Source organism: Podarcis filfolensis, assembly GCF_964270895.1.
Source record: "Podarcis filfolensis genome assembly, chromosome: 2".
NCBI classification, from domain to species: Eukaryota; Metazoa; Chordata; class Lepidosauria; order Squamata; family Lacertidae; genus Podarcis; species Podarcis filfolensis.
Window position 1 is genome coordinate 40918938 of NC_139605.1, and position 15898 is coordinate 40934835.

The window sequence follows — 15898 nt, forward strand, 5'->3', positions numbered from 1 at the left end:
TTTAAAAATCTGCTCACCTGGAAAGTCTAGGGTGCAATGTGCAAAAGGTGAGTGCTGTCTGCAAAGAAAGAGTACTGTCGGCAAAAAAGTGCCATGTGGACAACTGTGGTGTTCAAAGAGTTATATTTGTATCTTGCTTACTGAATAGTTGTAAAAGCTTGTAAGATGAGTGTGTTGAGAGTCTTCTTCCCGAACTTTGAGGTTGGAGGCATATTATTCTTGGCCAAGAATGAAGCTTGAAGTTTTGCCTCTCTGCCTGGTTTATTGACTCCTTTAGGCAACAAACTAACGGTGAAGCCATCCATCTATCTCAACAGACAATGGAGTGCACCTCTGAGGGAGAATCAAACCACTATATTAGCAACACTGAAACCAAACCCCAGATGGTCTAGGGCCAGGTTACCTGAAGGACCACCTTTTCCCTTATACAGTACACCAGTTGGATTACTGTGATATCAACATAAATAAAATATATAAAAATATAATCAGAAATGTAACATATTTCATCATAGTGCAAAAGACTGAGTGCCTGCTCAGTCTGCCGCCCAGGTACTCACTGTGGGTGAGCAACTTCAAGGCCTCTCCTACTCTCCCTTCTTAGGGTTCTTTCTCTTCAAGCTGAACTTGGACTGGATAGCTCTTCATACAGAGGACTGTAATACAGTCTACACTGAACCAAATGAGGCCCATGAGATTCAATTTCTAAACAAGTGCTAAGAGTAAAACTCAGACTTTAAACCAGGTGCCTCGAAATAGAGGACCATCATCTATAAAGTAGGACACACGGCCTTCCTATCAGGGCTCACATATCTTAAGAAAATCTTCTCCTGTATGAGCCCTTTAAAGATCTTCGTTGAGAACCCTGCTTAGAGAACCCAGGTTTTGGAAGGTTAAAATATCACTTTGGAAGGTGATACTGGCTAGCTCTGGCTTTGTGGAATGTCCTCTCCTGAGAGATTCTTCAGTGTTCCTGTCTCCTAGATGCTCTGTGTGTCTAGCTCTCTCTGTGTATGCGTGTGTCTATACACATACAGTGACAATTTCTTAGGAGATTTGTTTCCTTTCGATCCCAAATAGATTTTGCAGAGTTGAAACACAAATATCCATAGAGATTTTCATCATTCCCACTCTACTAATGCTAAATTTCCTTTTATTAAGGTAAAAGGTAAAGGACCCTTGGACAGTTAAGTCCAGTCAAAGACGACTATGAGGTTGCGGTGCTCATCTCGCTTTTAGGCCGGGGGAACCGGCGTTTGTCCACAGACAGTTTTCCAGGTCATGTGGCCAGCATGACTAAACCACTTCTGGTGCAACGGAACACCATGACAGAAACCAGAGCGCACGGAAACACTGTTTACCTTCCTGCCACAGCAGTACCTATTTATCTACTTGTACTGGCGTACTTTTGAACTGCTAGGTTGGCAGGAGCTGGGACAGGGCAATTGGAGCGCACCCCATCGCACATATTTGAACCGCTGACCTTCTGATCGGCAAGCCCAAGAGGCTCAGTGGTGTAGCCCACAGCGGCGCCCACATCTCTTTCCTTTTATTAATAGCACATCAAAAGTTGCTACAATTATGCTTAGTCCTTTGGTGTGTCATCATTTATAACCCCTTTGTTATCTTTTGCTATGTTTTCTTCCTTTCTAGTTATTACACATAAATGTCCTTTTTGCTCATTATGGGACCCTGTGTTGTTCTGTACAATTGTTGTACAAAAGAACAACTCTTAAAGGTTTTTTTACAAAACAAAAAACAACTTACTAATATACAGACAGTCAATGCCAGCTGATAATGTAGCTCAACTTAACCTGCCAAGGTGTGACTGGAAAATAAAAATGGGAGAAGGTCAAGAGGCAGTTCTGAATGTGGGCAAAGAGGAGCAATGGGAAGTTCTGAACCTGGCTGGAACAGGCCTGAGGGTGGGGGTACTGGTGTAATTTTGGTGATTGATGCTTCTTTAGGATTTGAGCTGGTGCTGGTGTAAAGCAGAAGGAAGCCTTTCTTCCAGAGACTCCTCCAGACAGCCTGTGTAATGAGCATTTATCCCGATTTGCTTGCTCAAAGCTTACATGAGATTTAGACTCTCCAGTCTTTATGGAGCACTGGTTCTTGTTTGTTTGCAGGACAATGAGCATTCACCTTACATTCATCCTGATTTGCTTGAGGGGGTTTATACTTCTTCCCTTTAATCCTTCACCCCACACTTCTCAGTGAATTCCCTTATCACTTTCTTCACTGCAAAAAGTTGGCTGCTTTATTTTTATTTTTTAAAAGATTTTATTGCTTTACAAGAGTACATCCATTGTCTCTTTTAGAGTGGATTTGTTGTACTAGGACAGGGGTAGTCAAATACGATGGCCTCTAGATTTATTTATTAGGTTTGCCAGTCGCTTTATCTTGCCCAGGGCAACCCAAAGTGACTTTCAACCAATCTAGTAGACAAGAAACCTCACATAGATACATTAGAACACAATGAAATTAGTCATAAACAACAAATAAAACGTCTAAAAGTGCACACTTCCGCTCATCCCATGTCTAGAAAGCATGGGTCCAAGCAGTTTTCCTTTGCCCCACCCCTTTCATTCTTTGGTCCTAAGAATGTATCTTGAAGTAGGTTCCCCCCCCCCCCCAAGAAGATGCATCACATCCTAATTTCTTTTCTCCTTGTCTACCCCTCACCCATCTTTTTAGCAGTTTTCAGCAGTTACGTCATCTTTACAGTGGTAACAGTTTTTAGTTTGCCATCTTTTTTCTCGGGATGGTTTAACAATACTGTTTATTGGAGTTATTATTCTTTGAATATTCTGTTTTATTGTCCTATTAATGTGGGACATTGGCATTTGCTTTATGGTGTTAATTTATCTATTTGGAGCTTTTTTTAGTGTTGTATTTGTGGCATTATATATCTTCGTTTTAATTGTTAAGTTCTCTAACACAATTTTTTCACAGTTTTATTGTTTTATCTCTTTGTAAACCCCTTTAAGGGTCTTTATAAAGCAACAACACCAAGCCGTGAATAAATTTTATGAAATAAAATAAATAAACTGATGATGAATACTTTCTCATACAGTCCGTATCAATACTTTACAAATGTGGATCCTTCCATCCGCAGATGCCTCCATAATAACCCAGATGCCACCCTGAGCAGCCCAGCTGTAGGCTTGAGTGAAAACAATGAATGAGGACCTATAGCTGGTATTGTCCATGGTGCAGAGGATATATAGATGAGCAGCAAATTGTATGAGGGAGAAAAAGTGACCTCCATGCACCCCAGGCTGGGTTTAGGGAAGGCTTACAAGTCAAGGAATTTATAAGGCACAAGTGTGGATATCAGGGTTGTTTTGCACAGTGGAAAGAAACAAAGGAGAATTATAAATCACCCATCAATCTTATTTCCCCGCTTCTGCTGTAACATGGCAAGTGGGAATCAGGCAGTATCCACAGGCACCAGAAAACTTCAGGATGCTGCTGCCCTTAGTCATCGTAGGCGTGTCAGTCATACCAAAATGTTCTCAAGTATATATGGAGGAAATACCAGCTATACTTCTGGCAGCTGGCCTAATCTTTTCTGAGATAGGACATAAGGGAGAGCTCCACCAATCTGATCAAAGGCAATGGTTGTGTGGCTTAGTTTGTTTACTTATTTGCTTGTTTGATAGATATTTGTACCCTGACTCATTACAACCCCCCCCCCAAGAACACTTCTGTTAACTATCATTAAAGATCAACAAACATGAAGATAAACTAAGGAAATAAAATAAGATGAGACAGTAAGAGCAGTTCAGCAGTGGAACGGACTCCCCTGGAAGATGGAGGAAGCTTGTTTTCTGCTGCCCCAGAGGGTAGGACTCAAACCAATGGCTTCAAGTTACCAGAAAGGAATAACTTTCTGGCAGTAAGAGCTGTTTGACAGTGGAATGTACTCCCTCAGGAAGTGATGGGCTCTCCTTCGTTGGAGGTTTTTAAGCAAAGGTTGGAATGGCCATCTGTGAGGGATGCTCTGAGGTTCCTGCATTGCAGGAGGTTGGACTAGATAACTCTCAGGATCCCTTCCAACTCTACAATTCTATATTCTATGATTCTAGGAGAAACCTGAAATGAATGTGTGTCCGGTGTGTGTAATGACTGCTCTACAGTGCTGTTTCCAAGTACCTGATTTTTCCTAAAATAGTGATTTGATTTTCATTTGGTTTATTATACTTCTGTGCCACTTTTCATTCAAATGAATCCCAAAGTAGCTTACAAATAATAAATAACAATAACATGAGAAAACATAATTCAGAACAAATCCAAGCTGAATATCGCAATTAAAGCAAAAGTCATACAATAATGATTAGCAAATCAATACAGCATGTACAATCTATAAAAAACAGTATTAACAGCATTAACAGAATAGCAACCAAAAAATAAACTAAGCACTGGTAAATTCATACACACACTCCCCCCCCCCCCCGTGACTCATAATCTTTCACTCTATCCAGCTCATTAAAATGCACATACTGCCTGTGGCTGCAATTCCCTTCTGAAGATTCCTCAGGCTGGAAGTGGGGCAGCACAGGTGACACCAACCAGCTTCTGGTGGCAAACAGAGTCTCTCTCTCCCCTCACTTGTGCACACGTCCCCCTAATACATATTTTTGTATTCAGTTTTTGTTCTCCATTTTGCAACTACATTACAAAATTCAGGATTTTGAAGGATAGCTACATTTTAGTTCAACTATTGGGCCCAGAACTACGAATCAGATACATTCACATACCCTCCATCATTCCTCTGATGAAAATAGGGACGTCCTATTCCACAATAACAATACAGTCGTACCTCGGAAGTCGAACAGAATCCATTCCAGAAGTCCGTTTGACTTCCAAAACGTTCAGAAACCAAAGCTCCTCCAGCAAATCGCAAGCCGCTGAAGCCCCACTGGACATTCGGCTTCCAAAAGAATGTTTGAAAACCGGAACACTCACTTCCAGGTTTTGATCGTTCAGGAGCCGATTTGTTCAGGATCCAAGGCGGTTGATATCCAAGGTACAACTGTAGTAATCATTTTCTTATTTACACCCACCCATTAAACATTAAAAAACTTCACAAAGAGGACTGCCTTCAGGTTTTAGATTTTTATTTTTCTGTATTGGTTTATTTACAGGATTGGTTTTTTTTTTAATTAACATATAAAACACATACATTTACATTTACACAATACATATACACAACACACTACCTTATTTTCATACCTACATTACTGTATATAATACCTACCTATACTATACATATCAACATACCTACACACCTACCCCACACGGACACCCACCAAGTGACTTGACTTCCAGCCGTTCTTGTTACGCTACTTTATTTTTCCAATTAGCTTAAACGCATTTCATTATTTCTTTAAATATCTTCTATCTTAACTTTACTCTCCTTTCACTCTAATCATTTTCTGGATTCACTCAATATCTGTCAAAAGTTCTGCTTTTTCCACATTGATTTTGATGTTTTCCTTAAAGATAGCCCACTCCTTATTCACTTTTTGTACCATATCTCCTCTTATACTCCCTGTTAATTCGGCAATATGGAAGTATTCCATCATTCTAGATAGGCAGTCTGTTTTAGTTGGGACGCTGTTGCTTTCCCAATTTTTCGCAATTAATAACCTTGCTGCTGTAGTCGCATACATAATTATTGGTCTGACCGTTCTTTTTATTTCCTCTGACATGATACCTAGGAGAAAGGATTCTGGTTTTTCCCTCAAATGAAAATCTAAACATCTTTTTCAATTCATTGTAAATATTTTCCCAGAATCCCACTATCTCTTTGCACTCCCACCACATGTGTAGAAAGGTTCCTGCCCCGTTGTTGCATCTCCAACAAACATCACTACAGTTTTTATGCATTTTTGCCAGTCTAACCGGATTGCCTTCAAATGTCTTCTAAAGGTTCAGGTGTCACATAACTCCATACCCTCCAGCATTTCTCCGATGAAAATAGGGACCCTAAGGAAAAAGCAGGACATTTTGGGATCAAATCAGAAACAGGGGTGGATTCTGTAAATCTGGAACCATCCCTGGAAAATAGAGACACTTGGAGGGTCTGGATTCATATTAAAATTCAAACCAAACAAATCCCCCCATCATCCCTAGTGATGGCCACCAACATGAAAAAGGAATTGCTGTTGGAGACCAGTTGCTGGAAATCACAGGTACTTGGTTGTGGGCTCCCTACAGGCCTCTAGGTAAGAAAAGGAACTATGTTGCACTATGATGGGCCTTTGACCTGATTCAGCAGGGCTCAGCTGCCCCCTCTGTATTGAATCAGAAGTCTCAAAGAGGCCATTATGCACAATCAGTGTTCCCAATGACACAAAGATGCCTATGGCTGTACACGCAGAAGCCCCTTTCAGACCTTCAGCTGAATGCGTGAAAGTCGGGGCAGAGGCAGCAGATGTTCAGAGATTGGGGCAAGGGCCAGTGGGCACAACAGTGCTCCCCCTCTATGTGTTCCGTCTGCACACCAGGAAGTCTGAAAAAGACTGTTTTTGAGCAATGCTCTTCTGCCTGGTGTATGAAGGCAGGTGGCCATTTCCCTTGCAATCTCTTAAGCAAAACTTTTTGGTGACTGATGAAGATGGAAACTGATACCTTCTCTTCCCCCAAAATGTTTAGAATGCTGATGCACTTAAATCTTACTCATTCTTCCACAAAATCCCCTTCTCTTACTGCCAGCCATGTCAGTACCTGGTCAAAAGAATCACCTGAGCTTTCAATCATTCATAATAAGGGCAAAAAGTTTGTCTCTTTATGCACATGTGTGCTTTGACAAAATGGCAGGAATGCTAGCTGTGAAAAAGGTGGTGACAAGAAGGACTGTGTTAGCAGTGATGGAGGCACAATTCAGAAAGGCGACGTTATGTATGGTTATGTACACACTGTACTTCCCAAACCGATGCACAAACCAAAGCGTAGCTATCCTTCAAAGATCACACTTTTTCAAATTTTGTGATTCAGTTTTCTAATTTAAAAAAAATGTACAAAAAATAGCACATATTAGTGGAAAGGTGGGCATAAGAATACTTATATTGGTAAAAATGACACACAATAATGCATTTAGTGGGAAATGCTTGCAAAAATGGATGTATTAGGAGAAATGCACATACAAATGCACATGAATTTTCATGGAAACTCTTAACCTTTTATAGTTGAGGGTGTATCTCCGGACCAGAAGATACAGCTTCCAGCCAGATAGGAAGCCTAGCGTTCTGTAAACCATTGCATAGTTCTGTTTCTGTGTTGTTGTCGTCTAATAGCTTGTATGGATGCGTGGATGGATGCTTTCGGGTTTTTTAAGAATGCTCTCCTCTTGCACTGAGATACTCACAAGCATTTCTTCAAGAGGAGACTGGGAGCTCACAACAGCTGCAAGTTGAAAAGGTTGGCTCTGGTGCTGAACATTTCAGAGAACAATTAGTGCTTCCAGTAAAACTCCAGGCTTGGCTGCAGAGAGGAGAATGATATGGGAGGGGGAACCGAAGGTGGGGGAGAGAAAGAGAGACAGGAAGCAAAGCAGGAAGTGTGCATCGGCACTTCAGGAAGTTAGCGGTACAAAAGCCAAAGCTGGCTGGGCCGCAGCAGCATTCCTAAGCAGTGGAAACCCGAGTCGCTCTTCCTGCAGCATGCCTGGAATGCTTCTGGCTTTGCTTGAGCCCTTCTGCTGACCTGGCAGCTCAAGGAGTGACTAACTCACTCGCTGCTTGGGATAAGGAGTGGGAAAGGCTGAATGTTTCAGTGTGGGAAACGTCTTCTGTGGGTGGAATCCCATTGCAGTTATGGTTTCTAGGAGATGTGGATCACTCTGCGTACTCTGGGATTCAAGGAGGATCACAGCACACATTGCATTGAAATGGATAATGGATGCAGAATATGCTGTTCAGGAAATCTCAGCTTTCTTATTTCAAAAAGTCTCAATAAATCTACAAACACACTGCGGCAGCCATCCTGGGCCCAGTTCTTCCAAGGGAAGAGAGATCTGGCCACAACTTTGTGTATCCCTTTGCTCAGTAAACCCTTTATAAAAAAAAAAACTTTCTACCACCATATAAAGGGGAGATTATTTCTAAAAGGATGTCCTTTATCAATCAGCCTTCAAACTTTCTGAGCTGTCCCTGAAGCCCCTCAGGGCAGCATCCAGGTATGAGGGCATTAGAATAAGAAAAGACCACAATAAGTTTTGGAAACGAGGACTAAAGTTTGCTAGAATATGGAGTTTTAAGAAAAACATACTGTGTTATGTACTGAGTTGAATAGGATCCAAACTGCAGCAGTCTGATTGGTCCTAGAACAATAGGATCCAAAAGGCAGCAGTCTGATTGGTCCTAGAACAATAGGATTCAGAATGCAGCAGTCTGATTGGTCCTAGAACAATGCAGCAGTATGATTGGTTGGCAGGAACCACCCAATCATGCTACAGATAGAAGTGAATCCACAACCTGATTGGCTTACAGTAGAATTCCGGAATTAGCCAATCATGTGCAGCCCATTGTGTAAATAATGTATATAAAGCAGATACTTTGAGGGGACTTTCATTCATTCCTCCTCACCACTATGAGCTGAATAAAGAGCATGAAATCACTTTGCGACTCTGAGTATATTTCATACTGCATGCAAAGTTTACAGAAAACCATCAAATTTCTCAATGGAGCAAAATAAATGAATAAAGTGGATTAAAATGCTATCCACTTTCCCTGAAGTTAAAAGGTCCCTCACCTTACTGGACTCTCTGAGGACTCTTGCTATGGAGTACCAACCCTTAACTCTTCATTTGCCTCTCTTCCAGGCTCACAATTCCCAGAGTTCCCTAGAAAGAGGGATTGTGAGGGGAATAGGAGTCTCCTAAAAACTCTCATGTCCCTTAACAGACTGCACTTCCCTCCACATTTCAGAGGAAAGGCAATGGGAGGGGATTGTTATCTCTAGATTATGCCTGATGGGATAAGCGGCACTGAGATGCCGTCATGTTCACTGTGTGGTCCCTTATTGGCTGAGTTTCCTCATGGGCCAGGATCCTTTATTGGCTGGGATCATGCAGCAAAGAAAAAAGTTCTAAAAATGGCATAGAAGTAGCAGGATCCTGGCGCTTCGTATACACTCCATTCTCCTGGATGAACTATAACTGTACCATGCTATGTACGAAAAAGTAAGTTATCTGTATGTGCTGAACAGCTTTTCTGAGTAAAGGGGCTTTTGTAGTTCCATTCTCTTTTACTTTTGTAGCCTCGATTTTGTCCTCAAGACTGTAGCAATGTGGCAGTCCTCCAGACTGCAATCCTAACCTCATTTACCAAGGAGTAAGCCCCATTGAATTCAGCAGGACTTACTTCTGAGTAGACATACATCACATCCACTGTTGTTTGTTCAGCAGGCCAGAAATTATAACTCTGTGAGTGGAAAACTACAGCTCCCATGATTCATTGGGGGAAGCCATGTGTTTTAAATGTATGGTGTGGATGAGCTCGTGGTTAGGACTGCAGCCTTAAGTCATGCTTAGAGTCTGTTCTAAGCATGACGAAGTCTGGAATCCAACTCATACTGTAGGTATTTTCATGAATATCCTGGTATTCCTGATCCTGACTTTATTTATTCACGTTTCTTAAAGTCCTATCATGGTACATAGCCTAATGATAATTAGTTACCCAGACATCCTATGACAAAAGCAGAACTCTGCTTTCAGGAAAGGAAATCCCAGTTTCCCCAGGAGCCTGTGCATGCCAGAGAGCGCCTGCCATCATAGAGCAGGAAGAGTTTGTTAGGAATGAACAAGGAAGTGGAGCCAATGGCTCCATCAGCAGAGCAAAATTCTCACAACCGGAAAATTGGAAATAGAAAACTTGAAAGAAATTGCTAAGATCTTGAGAGCTAATAGTAAAATGTCTATGGAGTTTTGAAGCTAGACTGCATTGTTGCTGTAGTCCAATGGTGGCTAGAAAAGCTACAAGTTCATCTGCAATTTTTATTAAGAGAAAAAACAATTGAATGACTAGAAATAGGCAACAGTTTACTTACTCTTCATCTACAAGAAGGGCCCAGTGGGACAATCAGGGAAGGGATACTGCAATTGCATTTTCTACAATCAGCGTCATCAAGGAATTGGAAACCCTCTGTTTCTTTGTCCTAGTAGTTAACCCTGCTAAACCCATCAGGTGAAGGAACATAACAAGTCCAGAGAAACAGCTGCTGCTATCACCTTGGAAGCCACTATTTCAAGGCACATGGTTTCTCTTACTCAGTGGCGCAATGGGTCAGTGCATCTGGCTGTTAACCTGAAGGCTGGTGGTTCGAGCCCACCCAGGGACGGCTGTGGGCAGGACTGCATATTTAGATGTACAGTGGTACCTTGGGCTTCAGGTTACAGACACTTCAGGTTACAGACTCCGCTAACCCAGAAATAGTACCTCAGGTTAAGAAGTTTGCTTCAGGATGAGAACAGAAATCGCACAGCGGTGGCGCGGCAGCAGCAGGAGGCCCCATTAGCTAAAGTGGTACCTCAGGTTAAGAACAGTTTCAGGTTAAGAACGGACCTCCAGAACAAATTAAGTTCTTAACCTGAGGTACCACTGTATCCATAACCTAACACGCCAGTGAAGTTATGAGAGGAAAGGTAATGTTGGTTTAAGGCTACCCAGGTAGAAACTCCATGTAGATGTACAGTACCAACCCCAGTGAGACACACCATTATTTTCTGAACCAAAACACATAGGAAATATACAGAGTCAAAATTTTGGCAGGTTTTTCGTTTTCTGCTCACAGATCTTCTGGGGGAACTCCTCATGGATGTTCAGTCTGAGCATAGTCACCTCTTTGTGCGTTCCTTGACGTGACTTTCACTTCACAAGGACTCCCACTAGAGAATGACCACCCCAATGATCTTGACGTCGAAAGGCAGCTAATCTTTAAGACAATAAGGCAAGGACAGGAAGGATCCAGGCACACCATGCCAGAAGTTCCTTTCAGACAAGATAATTCCAAGTGGCTCAGTAGTTTGAGTAAGATACAGCATCATGAGTCTGGGTGGAGAAATTGTCCTTAAAAATATGTTCATAGACCCTTTTCTTCCTGGCGCTGGGAGGTTTGGGCTGAGGTGGGAAGGAGGAGAGAGGGTGGAGGGGAGCCTTGCAGGAGGGTAACTGAGTGGGAGAGTGGGAGAGGAAGTTGGAGGGGAGGAAAAAGGGTGAGTCCAAAAAACCTTAAAGAGCAATTAGTCAAAGCTGAACTGTTTTTCTAAACTCTTAACGAAAACAAAGAGTGGGGCATGGCCCAGATGGTGCCAGGGGATCAAATAAACGTCGCACTCAGGAAGCAGGTGCTACTGGGAATGTTTCCTGCCAGCCTCACTGCTGCTCACAGCCGCTTTTATTATTTGTTATTTTTCATGACTGCAGCTGGGGTTTCCCTCCAGCTGTGTGGAAATATGTTTAAAGCTGGTTGTTACTGGAGCGCAGGAGAGGGAGGGCTCAGGAGGGCTGATCAACAAGCTTGAAATGTCAGGCTTTCTTGGGAAAGGTGTAAGGAACCATCTGGATCTGGTTTCCCTGGCAAGGCTGGGATTTCCTTGTCTAACCTCGTCAAAGGCCCTTCTCAATCGCACCACCTTCCTAGTTTTCTCAGGCCTGCAGTTGTGCCCGTTCTATAGTCCTTCCAAAACGGATGAATGACTCCACTTTCTCATGCATGCTGCTTTGCCTTGAAAATATTGTCTGTGTGATAACAGAATCAGAAGTTGAAGACACCTGAGGATCACTTTGTCCAGAGTTTTTCAAAGATATTTCTGCAATTCAGAAAAAGCTAGCACCACTTCCCAAGATACATTCTGTCCAACCTGCCAAGTTCCAGTCAAGTCTCTCTGTAGTTATGTCGTCACTGCCTCTCATTCCATAGTGGTTCAGCCAGTTTCTGGTGCTACCAGGAGGTTTTAACTTCCCTCATCTAGTTACCATGTAATGCAAGGGTGGGGAACTGGCTCACCTTAAAGGGACTTTTTTGACAAATGGGTGGGGCCACATGCCTGTCAGTCATCTGACATCTTATGAAGTCAGCTGATTACACTGCAAAGGAAGAATCAAGAGTGCACTCAAATTCTTCCTTTCTAGCCATGCTTTAATTAAATTGGAAAACCCTAATTGAGCCCAATCCCTTCTAGAGCACTCATAGTTGCACAGGTAATGGTGGATCACAAGCAAGAGAAGGGACATAGGCATGCTTGTAGGACAAGGCCTGTATTTAGCAAAGGGTATATAGATGTGGCAGGTAAGCAACATTGAACAATTCTCCCCGATGGTTTTATTCAAGAAAGAATATTTCTGTGTCAGGGATCCAGTGGAGCACTTGTGTGAGAGGAAGGCACTTCCACTGACCCTGAGTGTGAGACCCTGACTATGGCTCTATCTTCAGCCTCTTCTGCTACATCAAATGCTGTCCTGACTTTCAGAAGCAGCCTTTGGTAAGTGGTGAGGGGGGCAGGGGGAACAGCTGAGGGAAGAAGAAGGGGCCTCTGGTCTGCTCATGGCTTGTAGGATCAAAGCCCTTTTTTACACAATTTCACAGCCTCAGGTGTGTGGGGTGGGGTGGGAATATAGTTCTGTGAAGAAACTTTCTTCATTACAATTCTAATGGATTACTCTGATTCTTTTATTGGTGGTGATGAAAGGGCAGGTGGATATATATGAGATTCAAAATGAGGTGCTGGTACTCATATAAAAGTGCTGTGAGTACCAGCACTGCCATAGTCAGCAAAAAAAGAGAGGTGATGTTATCTCATACCAGTGAGTTCCATCACACACAAAAACACTGCTTTTGTTGATTTCACATATTAAAACGAAATCCTGCTTTTTGGTCAAAAACTCTCTCATAGTGACTAACGACAAAACAGTGCAGCCTCCTTAAAGAAGAAACTACAAATAATTAAAACACCCCAAACTACAACAAGTATAAAGCCATAAAGGAGTGGCTGAAGACCAAATTGATTAACACACACAGAGTCTGCTAAAAGGCAAGCAGTGATGAGACCGGATGGGCCTTTTAAAGGAAGTGTAGGGGCTACAACTGAAGAGCCCTTGCCTCTGGTGCCTGTTTGCCACACTTCAACTGACAGGGGGAAACAAAGCAAAGCATCTACAGTTGATCTGAGCCCATGGACCATTTTGTACAGGAGGAGATATATTTCAGAAGACCTTGCCACTTAGGACTTTAAAGGTCAGCAAACACTAACATCGTGAAATTGAACAGGAACAAGTAGGGAACCAGTGGAAACAGAACAGTATCGAGGTCGTGTTCTTCATATGGCATTTTTAAAAAAACGACTGGCTCTCTTTATCATGTCAGAAGCTTTCGTGGACTAGAGTCCAAGTCGTACTTCAGATGGACTGTAGTCCACAAAAGTTTAGGCAAAAATCAGATTTGTTAGTCTTTATGGTTCCATATGTCTCTTTGTTGGCTTTGTGTCAACAGGCTTAGATGGCTGCTCCTCCACAAATAGGAGCTAATAGTAACTGTTCTTGGTATGAAGCGCCAAGTAGACAGCAAGTAGTGTACAACTGGAGCAGCAGCACAGTTAAACAACGAGCCTTCCATCCTGTCCTTTCCACCCACTGATGTGTTCTACTCCAGCCAAAATGTCCAAGAGCCATTTAGAACCCCTGGTCTACAAAACAAGGCCGACCAGAGGGAATATCATTAAGCAATGGGCACCTGTTCTTCTTTAAACTCCAGCGTATCCCTTCAGGTGTGAATGACTTTAAGCTGGTGATATGTGGCTTGGATCTGAATGGGCAGTGATTAGCCAGGCCTTCTCCAGAAACCTTGGTACATAGTGTTTTTTACCTTGAAGCCTCATAGGTGCTGGGACTGAGTCATCTACAAGGTGGAGAGCAACTCCACTGAAAAGCCACCAGCCGGCAACATCTTTAGTTGTAAAACAACATCACCTTTCAAACATGGGCTGCTTGGTGCTTATCCTGAATGCATTATTTGTTCCTTCATTGCCTGCTTGAGAGACTGACCTCCTCCACCAAACCCCTGTTACAGAGGACACCCATCAGCAGGCCCATAGCAAGATCAGGAGCAATATAGGTAATGCCAGGTGTCCAATCCATGGAGGGTTGGGGTAGCGATCAGTACTAAATCACAATGTTGGTAGCTAGGAAGCTAAAGGTTATGTTTAGCTTCAGTTGGTAGAGCATCAGCTTTGCAAGCAGGAGGTCCTAGGTTCAGTCCCCAGCATCTTCTAGGACTGAGAGAGACAGCTATGTTGTTCAGATATTCATTTATTGATTCCTATAGTAAAGCCAGTCACAGCCCTAACACTCAGGTGGCCTATGTTTTCTTAACTCATTCATCTTGAAACCTGTGACCAGGTCCATTCCCATTTAGCCTGTGGGGGAACTCAGGCTGAGAGATAGTGATGTCCCCAATGTCACTATATGTCTAGGGAAATGTGGGCCCAAGCCTAATGCTACCCTTGTATGAGGGATACATATTGAGTCCACCTGCTCTGTCTTACCTGTCCAATCGTATGCACATCCACACACAAACCCTCACACACATGCAGTGCAACCTGACAACTGCCTCTCAAAGATCAGTGACAGAGTTATTACTAATGCACATTATTTCCTGTTTCCTAGGGTGAAAGCAGATGTCTGCTTACCGCATATTCGCTGCTTACAAATGTCCCACATGGCAGCTCCTAACCGCATGGGGATGCGGCCATCTGTAGGTGCCTGGACATGTGGTGAGGGGAGCCTTATCACACTTCTGCAACCACTCAGAAATCCACATAAACAAGGGTGTGTGGGAATGCTCTGGTTGCCGTGTGGCTGAAACCTATAGGCAACTACCTTCCCATTCAGTTAGAACCACTGTGAGACGTTTTAAAGGGGAGGGACCATGTGGTCAGGGGTGATTTGCCCTCCCATGCATTGTGCACTGCATCACACTGCCTCCTCAAAGCCTGCAAAAAGAAAAGTCATTTCCCCCCTACATAGCCAGGATATCCCCCACAATAAATAGCCATCACTTGCTAGAAGCTGCACTTCTGTTACAACACCTATATTGGCACAAACTCACCCTGTTCTATCACTATACCAGTTTGTGAGGTTCTTTTTAATCACCATTCTTTATTTCAATTATTAATATTCTATTTTTGCCGGCTGTGTCCTCTCCTGCTGTGCAAACCCAGTGCTAGTCTGCTCAGCTCACACACCTCCATCATTTGTTATTTGAAAAAGAAAGTGTCAAAGGATAACAAAACTGCGCTGCAGTTTTGTGGACCTTTACCCCAGCTTTCATCTGCATCTGCCTTGCCATTTCATACTATGAACCTCTTAAATGTTAATGCCAAGTGCTCCCCATTCCCCCAAGTGGCGAGAAGTCCAGAGGCAAGGCTATGTAGGGTTCGACCTCTTCTGGCTGAGAGAGAGCATTGGAGGCATATGGTATCCTTTTCTGTAATATTTGTTGTATTTCCTAATATATATAGCCAGTTGGAGGAAGCAACCAGGTTCCTAAAAATAGGCAACAACACCATGGATCCTGCTTCAGCATCCCCATAGCAACAGTGGGGAGCCCTACAGCCCCAGAGGCTGGGACCTTTTCATATGGAAATGCTCCAAATGGGCACCAAATAGCTGGCATCCCTTGATGTGTCATTGGGTAGTAATAATAATAATAATAATAATAATAATAATAATAATAATAATAATTTATTATTTATATCCCGCCCATCTGGCTGGGTTTCCTCAGCCACTCTGGGCAGCTTCCAACAAAATATTAAAATACAATAGTCCTTCAAATGGCAGGAGGTTCTAAAGAACATCTGTACTGCAGAGCCTGCAAGCTCTATGGTCGTCTCTAGGCA

General features: G+C 42.8%; 1 long non-coding RNA gene across 1 annotated transcript; it reads left to right on the top strand.

The window, feature by feature from the left end:
• The first annotated feature begins 6141 nt into the window (after positions 1–6141).
• LOC310757695 lies at positions 6142–15102 on the top strand. The gene is made up of 3 exons (XR_014545423.1): positions 6142–6197; positions 12337–12487; positions 14667–15102. It is a non-coding gene; the product is annotated as an uncharacterized lncRNA (long non-coding RNA).
• Positions 15103–15898: the final 796 nt, after the last annotated feature.